This window comes from Pteropus alecto, unplaced genomic scaffold (genome assembly GCF_000325575.1).
Source record: "Pteropus alecto unplaced genomic scaffold, ASM32557v1 scaffold78, whole genome shotgun sequence".
Classification (NCBI taxonomy): domain Eukaryota; kingdom Metazoa; phylum Chordata; class Mammalia; order Chiroptera; family Pteropodidae; genus Pteropus; species Pteropus alecto.
Genome location: NW_006443124.1, coordinates 1,080,646 through 1,092,933, shown reverse-complemented (window position 1 = coordinate 1,092,933; position 12,288 = coordinate 1,080,646). Strand labels below are relative to the sequence as shown.

Here is a 12,288-nt window from a genome sequence, read left to right as displayed (position 1 = left end):
TCCACACTGGCTATTAATATATTGAAATAGGCCCGTGGTGATAGGTTAATAGTGGCTGCTCTGATCTCCCAAAGCTTCTCCCCACTCCTGCACCCTGGCCCTTCCTCCAGGTCTCTCCCTATCGCTCTGCCATCCAACAGCCAAATGGCTAAGGCCAGGTGCAGCTGAGGCTTCCGGCAGTAAAGCCCTTCTTCACTCTGATTGGCTAGTGCCTACGCCATATTGGTTGTTAAATATCTTGACAGTTATCCTACTATACAGAATAAAGCCCAGAGAGGTCACTCAGAGGCTGAGAGCACTGCTGTCAAGCCCAGCAATCTTCCCAACCCCCACACTGGCCACTCTCCTTGACAGTCACCTTCACGAGGCATGAGCAGTGTGCCCTTCAGCTTTTCAGCTCCTCTGGCCTTCGTTTGGCAGATTTGTAAGTCATTCGTTTCAACAAGATGAGCAGGAATCCATCCTTCTCCTCTCACTGCCTCTGTCCACAAAGGACAGCCCCACAGCATTCGGCCTCCCTCCCCCGAAAGAGAGCAGCTGTGGCAGACAGAATAGCGAAATCCTACCAAGTCTCTCCAGCTGAGGGCAAGTGCTTAGCAAGCTGGGCTGCCCCGGGACCAGCAGCTGCTGCCATTGATGCTTCTCTTGTTTACATCTTGCGAGTAAAGACCCCAGTTCTCCCTCTGGCTAAGAGAAGGGAGTGATAGACTTCCAGCAATCTCTCAGGTGACCATGAAATATAGTCACTTAGGGAATGTGTGCGTCAGGCAGGATCAAACCAGAGGAGTTAATTCCAAAGACCCTTGCAGCAGGTTGGTGTCATTGAGAATAAATCTCGCAAGGGCATTTTGCTTGGAATAGAGCAATGTTAAATGATCAAGCCATCTGTTTGCCAGGCCATAGCATTGTGTCCTAGGCCAGAGCAGAAATGAAATGTCCAGGAAGCTCTCTTGCTTACTGACCTACACTTTAACATAGAATGCAGCAGAAGTGGGATCAATGACAGGGTTGGGGGGCATGGAACAGCATTACAGATTCACCCGTTTGTCCATTCGTTCATTCCATAACAGTTACCCATCGCCCACACTGGACCAGGCTCTGGGAGAAGCGATGGGGATTCAGTGGTTAATAGGATAGGTAAAATATGTACAGCCCTCACAGAATGTTGTTTCTTACAAATTTTTTCTGGATTTGGGGATTCTTCTCTGCTTTTCTCCCTTTTTAAATTGTATATGTATTTTTTTATAAAACAAATAACCATATACCTACCACCTAGCTTTTTTAAAAAAATATTATCAATACCATTGAAGCCTGCTGTGTGCTTCTCCTAATCTCATCCTTTCTTCCCGTCCTCCCCCTTCCCTCCTAACCACTATTCTGCTTATCATTCCCTCCTAACCACTATTCTGAACTCCATGCTTATCATTCCTTTGTAAATTTCCCATACATGTACCATATGGGATCTTCAGTACAGCTCACGGAGGTCCTCAGTAAACACTAGTCACAGCAAATATTGCAACCTGAGGCCCTAGATACCCTGCCTGAATATTGGAACTCCCATCTGGCTTTTGTCACTGGTATTCTGAGGCTTTGATTCATTGCTGGGAGTTGAGATTTCGATGCGCCAGCATGTCTGGTTTTGAGAAGTTCTAGTTTAGAGGGATTTTTACAAGAATTCTTCCAAATACAGCTGTTTGAGAAGATTTTGTTGCTCCTGAATAGGGAAAATATAGGTTGTGGCTGTGCCCAAACTGTTTGAGTAGAGGACTTTCCAGGCAGCCCTCCTCTGGGCCTCGCCTGGGGCTTCTGGGTAGCTGACTGCAGAAGCAGGAGCAGATGCAGCTCTACAGAATCGGAAACTAAAACAGATCTTGCCACCGCCGCCGCCGCCACTGCTGCTGCTGCCAAATTCTCATAAAAACCTTGCGAGGTATGCAGGAAAAAGCTATTTTTGTCCCCAGACTACAGATCAAAAGACTGAGACTCAGAATATTTCAGTGCCTTGCTTACGGTCATATAATTCGTTTGAGATGGAAGGGAGACTGGAAAAAAAAAATCTCAGACTCTATCCAGCAATAATTGCTACCATTTACTGAGCACCTACTACGTGCCATGCACTTTACATACATCATGCCATCAAATCCTATGAGAGGAGGTACTGCTGTTGTCCCGTTGTAGAGGTGAGAATTAAGGATCAGAAGTCAAATGACAGGACCAAGGCAACAAGGACTAGAACTCACGACTCTAAGCCCAAACCTTAATCTTAACTCATCACATCCCTCTTCTTCAATAGCAACTATAAACTCATAACATGGTCGAGGTTGGAGAGGATAGACAAATGGGCATGTATCGCTGAGATCAGGGGGAGGAGGATGGAGACAGGAGTGGTGGGATGGATTAACTTAGAGGATCAAACCCGCCCAGAGAAAAACTACAAGGGTCTTGTCATCCGAGAAGCAGGGTTAGGAAGGAAGATAATTAAGAGTGTCCTACACAGAGAACTCCAAAGAGCAAATCTATCCCCACTACAAGGGCGGCCAGACCCAGCCAGGCAAATTGAAAAAGAACCAAAGGTTACAATGAGGTTCTGGGTCATTGACGTCAAAACACAGTGATCATATTGCATCCCCTAGATTTCTCCCTCTTCATGAGTTTATTTCTGGTTTTGCTTGTCCTCACTCTAAATGATACAGAGCAGAAAAAGAGAGAGATGTTTTCCGAAATGACCCCCACTTTCATCTTCTCTGAAGGAACAAGAGGGCTCAAGAGCTGACATTTTCCAGTGTTCCATACTGGTATTTATCCAAAGTTCAAAAGCAATTGTTTAGGGGGATAAATACATACAAACAGATGCAAGCTAATTATGCAAATAGGATCACTGCTGGATGGACAAGAGCGGCAGCGTGGTAAGGACTAAAAGGATGCCAGCTAAGACCCAGGGAAAATGGCAAAAGGCATTCGCAAAGGCCATTTTGTGTGTCCTCAGTTAATGCTGTTGGAGTAAGTGCTAGCTTGACCGACTGACTTGATGAAGGCCATTTGCAATGTCAAAGTTTGACTGCTGTAGAGTTTGATGTGTCCTGGAGGCCAGAACTATCCTAATGTCCTTCCAATGAAAGCAATGACTCCCTGGGCCAGCCAAGAGGATGGTGAGAGCTATTTTCATTCAGGAGACCTTCACAAATAAGCAAAAGGAAGCTTGAATGAAAGCAAAAATGCCTGGAGGACTAAAGAGGAATTCAAATAAATATCACCTTCAAAAGCCTGTATCCAGATTCCTAACCCCATCCCCAGTTCCTTGGGGAGATGTTTTACATCTCTGTCAAGGAGAGAGCTAGGGAACCGCATTGCGTGAAGAGGACCTGTCAGTCACAGCTCGAGAGAGATAGCACCAGCCTCCACAACGAGGAACAGAGCAGTCAGTCAGAAGGGGCAACACTGTTTGGAAAGGAAAGCCAATTTAGATATCAGAACCACATTTCCAAAAATTCCATTTGCATATTCTATTTATGAGCTGAATTCTTTTTTAAGCTTGTTTTCAGATGTTGGCAAATTTGAGAGCTTAGGCTTCCGTCATGGAGACCTCCAACAAAGGACTAGATTTTAAAGTATCAGTCAACAAGGGTTGGGGGGGTAGCTACATGAGCTATATTCCCAATCCACCGGAACTTGACAAGCTACAGAGAAGCAATGTAATATAATTGCTAGGATGATGGGTTCGGGAACCAAATCATCTGTGTTTTATGTCCCTGTTTTGTCACTTAGTAGTTATGTTCCCTTTGGCAAGTAACTAAAGAAATCTGAGAAAGTTACAACACCTCCCTAGTCCTGTTTTCTCGTCTGCAAAATGGGGATTGGAATCTTCGCCTGATAGAGTTCTCAACAGGATTAAACGAGATCAGCTCTGGTGGTGGTATTGGGTGCATTGAAGTATTCAATAAATGGTGGCTATTACCAATAAATGGATATGGAGGTACAATTCAAAAACAACATACGCTAAAGAGCTAGGCTCTACCGTGCAGGCAGACGTGAGAGAGGAGAAACGAGGGAGTGTTTCGGTTGTCGGGAGGGCTTCACTGAGGAGCAACAGATTCAGAAGCTGGTAGCATAGAGAAATGTTATGTGGAGAGGAAAGTACCTGGGTTCTGGGACCACATGTCCCTGAGTTCAAATCTTGGCCCCACCCCTTGTTGGCTGCCTGACCTAACCTCCCTGAGACTTCGTTTCCTCGTCTGAAGAGTGGAAACGAGAAGAGGCACTTCATAAGGGTGTTGGGAAGATTAAGGGAGACAGGTAGGTTAGATGCCTGTGTGCAGAAGGGACCCTAGAAGTGGTGGCTGCTGGAGGAGGAGTCTGCAGGCATGACAAAGGCTTGAAAGCACAAGAGCAGGAGAAATGCCAACTACAAGAATAAGGCGTTATTCGCGGCCATTCATTAGATGTGTACTAAGTGCCAGGTACTGAGCTAAGTCCGTAGAGGGGCAGTTGCCGTGAGACAGGTGACTGGATTCAAATTCAGGCTCTGTGTTTCCTCCATATCACCATGGGCAAGTCATTTACCCTCCCTAACCTCCAGTTCCCTCGCCTATAAAATGTAGATACTAATTATGCTCTCCTTCCGTGCTCTGGTGGGGATTAAATGAGAAAATGTGCATAATAAAGTCATTAGCACAATGCCCAGCACATAGAAATTGCTCTGTGGTGTTATTATTTACATGCATTTTCTCTAATCCTCATAGCAACCCACGAGTTAAGTGTTATTGTCCCCTATTTATAGATCAAACAGCTGAGGCTCAGAGGATCAATCACTTGTCTAAGGTCACAGTGAGGAAGCAGTGGGGCCAGCTCTGAAATCACTTCACCTTTCAGATACGCCGGTAAATGGCACCAGGGTTGAGGCAATATGACAATTATTTTTAAATGCATCCTATGCCATAACCCTCATCTTGTCTTCTGATTGTCCCCGCCACCTCACCTCATCTGTTGAAGATTTAAGGTTTAGGGCTGTCTGTGACCCTGAATGCAGCCCATAAGCCCATCGGCACTGCTCCTCTGGGGACTTGCAGCTTCACAATGTTGGCAGTGTTTATGAAACGTCCATTCTGATTTGCAAATAGGCCTGACACAGATATGCTTCCAGCTGGCCGGTGATTTCAATAACAACCCCGCCTCCTTGGGGCCAATTAACAGAAATTAAATGTCCCTGGCACACTTTGTAATTCAGAAAATGCATGTGCTGATTAGTCAAACCCCTGCTGGACATGTCATTATGACCAAGGGGCTCCAGGCCAACGTCCTAGCTCTCACTCTATCTCCTTTTAGAGTCACAGAATGTTTTGTTCCTGGGTAGAAATCAATGTCACCTCATTCGGTTTCATTACACAAACATTGATTGAGCATCTACTGTGTGCCAAGTTTCGTTCCACACAGTTGGGGTACAGCAGTGAACCATGCAAGTAAGTTTCCTGCCTTCTTGAAAGGGAGTAAAAGGTAAACAATTAGACACAGAACTTCTATACGATGGACGTTATGAAGGAAACAAAGTGAAGCGACAGAAAACAGCGCAGGGGTATGAGCTACATTAGGTAGGGTGGCCAGGAAGGTTTCTCCAAGGAGGTGACATATGAACTGAGATTTGAAGACTAAGCAGGAACCAGACAGACAGTGCGGCAAGGCAGACAAGAACAAGCTCAGCATGCCCAGGAAATTCATTCATTAAGCACGCATTTCTCATGCAATCAATATGTGTTGAATGAACAAGCAGAGAATAGAAGAATCCATTTTCCTGCCAAGAAGGGCCTTCATAGGAAGGATGACTTATGGGAGATGCCATAAGCAGAGGCAAGTTATTTCCCTTTTCTCCAGTCCCATTCCCCGTCTCTAAGGCTGGCTCAGGCACTAGCAGTCCAGGGCTGTAGGACCTTAAGCACTGACCTCACAAAGGGTCTGGCCCTCGTGGCTCTTTGAAGCAACAGCTACACAGCCAGCAACAAGCAATCTGTCCGTTTTTAAGCAGTCAAAATGGTTGTTTAGAATTGCGTGGATAAGACATGAAATGACATCTTTGTTATCATTAGGATATAGTTATTGAATTTCCATACCCGCTTGCTCATTCCGAAAATGTGTATTATGAATCGTGAGTCTCCCTATCCCTTCCACACTCCTCCCCTTCCCCCCATCTTTTTCTAGCACAGTGATTAAGAGCCCAGACTGTAGAATTAGAACACTTGAGTTGTATTTCAGGTGCGACTCACTGTGTGACTTGGGCAAGTCACTTCACTTCTCTGAGTCCCAATTTTCTCATCTATATAATGGGAATAATAATAGAGACCATCTCACAATAACCACATAAAATAAATACTGAGCTATTATTATCCTCATTTTGCAGATCAGGACGTAAGGCTTTAAGAACTCAATTTACAAAACTGAGACTTAGGTTTTTAAGACAAAATAAACTCTAATAACAAATGTGACAATGAACTAGTTTAGTGATCTGTATCCACTTGTAGGGTTTTCTATTCATGGAGATAATCAAGAAGTGAGATCACAATAAATAACCTCAAACAGGTCTCTTAATTTATGATAATACTTTTGAGCCAACAGTTACAGACCCCTGCTATGTATTTTACTTAGATTGATTTAAAAATCTTACTATACGCATAAGAAGTAAATACTATTACTGTCGCCATTTTACAGATAAGGAAACTAAGACCAAAAGCAATTAAATAATTTCCACAGGGTTACACAGCTAGGAAATGGAACTTGGGAATAAAACCAGGCAATCTGACTTTAGTCTGTGCTGCTAACTGCTTGCCACTTCGTTTAAGATGGGATGCAAAGCTTTCCTGCAGACATCAGAGTTTTCTACTTCAAATAGACTTGTCTTCTGAGCACTCAGTAAACAAATTATTACCTGCCTAATCCTAAAACCCTGGCCTGTAGACACAGCACTAATAAGGGATCTACCCAGCGCTGCACAATGCCAGCCATAGGTAAATTCACACTGCCTACCATTGAAGGGATTTCCAGGTGCCTATTAAAATGCCAGTCTATCTTAGAGTTGAAGTTCTTTCTACATCATTTAGCATAACCTGGAAGGTCAGATTCATGTGGTGGCCAACTTTCCCTTGGCAGTTACTTCCTTATTACTTCCTCGCCCCTGCACTGGCCCTCAGAAATGCTATATCACAATAAATGTAGTTAAAAGAGCAAACAAACCACCGCCACTCCCTGGGGATCCAAATGCAATCATCTCAAATAACCTTGCCTTCAGTCTCCTAGCTGCTGACACCAGGCCTGATCTGCAAATCAAAATGGCCGTTTTTGGGCCCATTGTGATATTAGCAGGCTGTCCATCTCGAAAGGCACATCCCCAGCATCAGCGCTGACACCAACTTAGGCACAGAGAAGAGAAGCAGGCTGTGTCTAATACAGGCACCTTCCCATTCAAGGGCTAAGAGTGGACTAGCCTGCCCACATTTGGTGGTATATAGTGAAGGCAGCATAGCTCCAAACCCTGTGTAACTTATTGACGAGGGACGCAGAAGGCATCCTAGTAATCACAGACTGCGTTCATGCCTGCTTCTCTCACTGAATGTAAAGCAGCCACCTGGCGCCTCTGCCAGCTCTTACTTGCCTTGTGCACATCAGCAAATGAGTAAATGCTGCATGGCATTTGCAAGCTCTGAGAGCTCAGAGAGGCTGTTTTGAGCCTATATGTGGCTACCAGCATGAAAACTCAGGCTCTTTCAGTTCTCTCTGTCTCTGGAGCCAAAGATCCCAGTTCTACCTTTAGAGAGTGGGAGTTTGAGTAAGACTCCCCAAATCGGTGTTTCCCATAAATTTTGTTGGCAAGATCTGACTGTCCCATGCCATGCCAAGAATGAGGCTGCGAGCATCATTTAAGTTCCCCCAATGAGAAAAACTGGCCTGTTAAATCAGTATAAGGTGAGAAAAGAAATCAAGCTTCAAAAGAAAGAAATTGGGCAGAAGATGGAAAACTCCCTTTCCTACTCATTTCTGGTTTTCATGGGAACTTCTGGAAAAACTCTGAGGCTGGCTCTTTTAAAAGACAAGTCTTTCTAAATGTTATTGGACCAATTCCCATCATCCTTTTAGCTTTTTCCTGTCCCCCTTCAGCATGGTCATTTGGGACTTTAGAGAGCAGCTGACTCCTGTGATGCCCATTCAAACCACCTGCCCTCACTTGGACGAGGGGCAGCCGGGGGTGTTGGCTGCACTACCTTGTCAGCATTCTCAGCCCCAGAAAGAGAAAGGGGGCTAAGGGCTGGGCACAGAGGGAAGGGCATTAGTTGCGTCTGCGGGGAAGATTGGGATGCAGGGTGAGTTTGGTAATCACCGTAGACTATTTGAGGCCTCAGAGAAATCCTGGGGGCTCGTGGATTTCAACTTTTTATTTTTGAAATAACTTCAGACTTACAGAAATGTTGCTGAAATAGTACAAAGAGTTCCTGTATACGCTTCAGAGCTAGTTTCCCTAGATATTAATATTTTACTATGTTTTGATTTTCTCTTTTATATACATATATAAGAATTTTAAAGAACTGTAGTCTTCCCAGGATGCAGTCACACACGAGAGATTCTGAAATCTTTTTCACCTTCACAGACCCTGCCTTGGTAAACTCCCCAGGAGGAGCTCACAACAACTGGGATGCTGACGAGAACCGAAGATCTGATTGGATGAAAGCTGCTCCACGGAGAGTTTGTGGACCATGTGATATTCCTTGGACATCAGGGAACAGTACAGAATACCAATAGGCTGGCCTCCAAGACAGAAGGGTAACAGGACAAAGAACAAATCTGTCTTCGCCCGCAGTCTCGGTGGGTGGCGAGCCAGGTTGGAGAAAAGCAGGTGTGCCATGTGCTGTTACAGGTCACACCAGACTCCCAGCCCTCCTGTCACTTCATTCTGTTGTCACGGCCAAACCTTGTCTTGCCAATTTCTCACACCTTGGCACCTAACTGACAAGCGAAAGGACTGGACTTCAAATGCCTTTCAGCTCGGTGACTGGCCTGTCTATCCAGCTAAGATTTAGAGCAGTGCAGGAGAGAACATAATACTCTTCTCTTGGGTGTTCAGGCCAGAGGCCAACGCTTCTTCACAATGTCCCTCTCCTTCACCCCTCCCCTGACTCACGACCGAGCACCCCGTATCCCTCTGTCACATCCTCATTCTTTTCCATTCCAATTCCACTCTCTCTTAACCCCCTGACACCTTCTGATCCAGAAGTTTTCTATTGGAACATCCTGATCTAGGAAATAAGATTTGGTACATAAAGAATCTCAGATAAGAGAAGTCCATGATGTTATAAGAGAGATGCCATAGACTGCAGTGCTTACAGAGAGGCTGCTTCAAGTCTAAAGATATAAAAATCAGTTATAACCATGAACACTTTTTTGTTCAGAAATAAGTCGTCTTAAAGGAGAAGCCATTAGAAGATATTCTACCGCTGGTTTAAAAAAAAAATTCTAATTTAAAATTCAAATTTAAAATGATCTGTGCTAATCAGAGATTAAACATTGGACAGATAAATGCAATTCACAAATATCCTGTGACACTTGGAGCCACACATTTTTATCTTCTCCCTTAAGACATCAATAAGAATTTCATTTCATGCTGCCCTCATTACCAAAGACAATGACAAGAATGCAGCCTCATTTGGACGTGTTGGTTGTTTTAAAGTTCAGGATCATAATTTTGCACTAAAGCACCCTCAGTCTTTCATCGAGGCTTGCTTGTAAACATCAGCCAAATCGTGAACAGAATGAGGGTTGCATTTTGTGGTTATAGAAATGTTTCCTTCTATATGTGTGAAGCTGTCACGTGCAAGACTCAGACTGGTACCCATCTCTTAATGGGATGAATAACTTGGACCTCTAACCACACCCTTCTCTCAGGGAGTGATAATAAGCCACTAGAAACCCCAAAGTGTTGTCTTTCTCTGCCAAGTGGTGAGTGAGAAAGCAGGAGGTATGATGAGACCACAGAATGGATAATTCAGTGGTGACATCTTCTCACATGTGGTCAGTGATGGTGCAGTCAATTGTCAGTCATCCCTTTTCTCTGACAGCTGGGACTAAGTGTTGGTTCCATTTCTTCCGCGATAAATTCAGGTTTGGTTGGTTCCTCTTTAGCCTCAGCAGCAATGGATAGAGAGATGCTGCCTTCAGATTCTGGAATCTACTCGTTACTACCAGGAGGCCTTACAGCCCACCTAAGAAGAGGTTTCGATGGCTTCATTTTCCCGGGTAAAGTCATAGAATGTTAGAGTTGGAAGAAATTTTGCTTTTATAGATGATGTATGGCAAGGTTACATATAGGCCCACACAAAAGCCAGTGGTGTAAACTGGGATGGGGAAGACACAACTTTTAATGCCTAGAAATCATCAGACCACATTGGCTAAGGATAGCCTTGTCTTCAAGGCCCTCTCGCTCAGACTTTCTTCTGCCATCGGCTTCTCCCTCTCACATTTAGAGCAACAGGAAACGGCCACTCCTAATTTTTCACTTGCTGTTTTTTAAGTCTCTGGGAACTTGGCTGATAGTGGAGGGACAGGTAGCTTTTACTTTGTCCCTGCTTAACCCATCAACCAAATATTTTCTGAAAACACAAAATGAAGAATCTGATTTGTTCCTAGCCAAACCCAGAAGCTTAAGGAAAGCTCCCCCGTCTCCGAAAGTTTTCATCTCTGGACTTGTCAGTTTCAGGATAGGGACTCCAAATAGTCATGGGTCAAAAGGTGGTGGGGGTGGTGGCGGAGGCAGGCAAGGATGAATTAGAATAATTAGAATGAAGTCAATCCTGAAATTGTTGCTAGAATTGTTTGCTAACCACGAAGTCTGAATTTCATCTTCTGGGATTTCGCTGCTTATTAATACATGTTGGGTCCAGGGGAGAAAGTGTTGTTTAGGGTGAAAAAGAGGAAAGAAAAAAATGGAAGGGGAGAAGAATTCCCTCGTCCATGGAAATATAAGCAGAATAGATACAGACTCTTGTGTCTCTGATTGTTTTTTTTAACTGCAGTGTTTTTAACAGACCGAAAAGAAAATCTTTATGAGGTAATATGTATGTGAATAATGTTTATAAAAAGGGTATAATGTGTTAGTCATTATGGATTATTGTATAAGCAAACCTTAGATATATAAAATATAGAAACATATAAAAAATTATTTTATAGGACAGTGGACACTTAAGGACTTCCAAACTTTTCATATCTTTGTTCTAAAAAACAGAGAGTTGCAGCGCTGGCAGCTTATTTCCTTAGTATATTCCACTGTAAAGCCAAGAGGTTTGGTGGGGTTTTGTTCATTTTCCGGTTTTGTAATTTATCGTTTGTATGGATTACTTTGCAATGTCTGTTGCATGTGTGTTGGTGTCGTTTACCCACATGGAGTCATCAGAGGTCCGTTCCACACTTTGCATCTCAGAAAACCAAAAAGAACTTTCTAGTGAGAAGAAAAACACACAGAACATGCCTTCTTCACCATTGGGCAACTCTAAGAGTTATACCCCTGACAGCTTGTCGTAAGTCTGAGGAAATGGGAAGTTTAATGTCGGAGTTGTTGTCTCTCCTTTAAATATTTGGTGTTGGATCACTTTTCTCCTGAGAAGGAGTCACGTGTTTTTGTTAAGTCCTTTTTTCTGGGACTCGATATGTTCTAGAAGAAACCAGTCCTGGTCCTCAACCACCTCGCTTCAGGGCCACTCCCTGGCATCAGTTTTCAAAGAACTACCTATCCACACGTCAACTCTCCATTTTACATTCTGTGATTAGATGGTAGACACTGCTCTTAGAGCCCAGAGTTTTACTTGTCTGGTGTGTGGCTTTAATGAAGTGTTAAGTTTGCTCTTCACCACCCAGGGTTTGATCAGAAGGAAAGAGAAAAAAGAAGGACCCCATTGCTGGAGAGGTCCACTAGTATCTCTTCCATCAGCCATGAGGAAAAGCGGGCCAGACATTGGTACATGAATATCCTCTGCTCTCCACGCAGGCAAGGGTCAGTCATGTGGACATGGAGAGATTACCCAAGTCTCCTTTGCCAAAAATGCATATTGTTCCCAGCTGCAAGCTTGAGAAGCCCGATATGTGTTTAAGCACGAAACAATAAAGCGGGTTTATTTTCAATTAATAGAGTTGTCCCTGAAGCCTGTTTTGTTTTTGTTTTTGTTTTTTTTCAGTAGCTGGCTTGGAGGGGGGAGGACATCATCAGAGAGTAAACATCAATATTGAGCACTTAACTTTCCCAAAGGGCTTTGGTTCCTGACA

The 12,288-nt window shown here is 43.9% G+C and overlaps 1 protein-coding gene across 2 annotated transcripts in view; it reads left to right on the top strand.

Moving 5' to 3' along the window:
* SH3RF2 (SH3 domain containing ring finger 2) overlaps positions 1 to 12,151 on the top strand; it is a 109,130-nt gene extending 96,979 nt beyond the window's left edge. For both annotated transcript variants that reach the window (XM_006922968.3, XM_015598207.2), the window contains exon 11: positions 8,627 to 12,151. The gene's annotated coding sequence lies outside the window, so the exon portion shown is untranslated. The remainder of the gene's footprint in view (positions 1 to 8,626) is intronic.
* Positions 12,152 to 12,288: the final 137 nt, after the last annotated feature.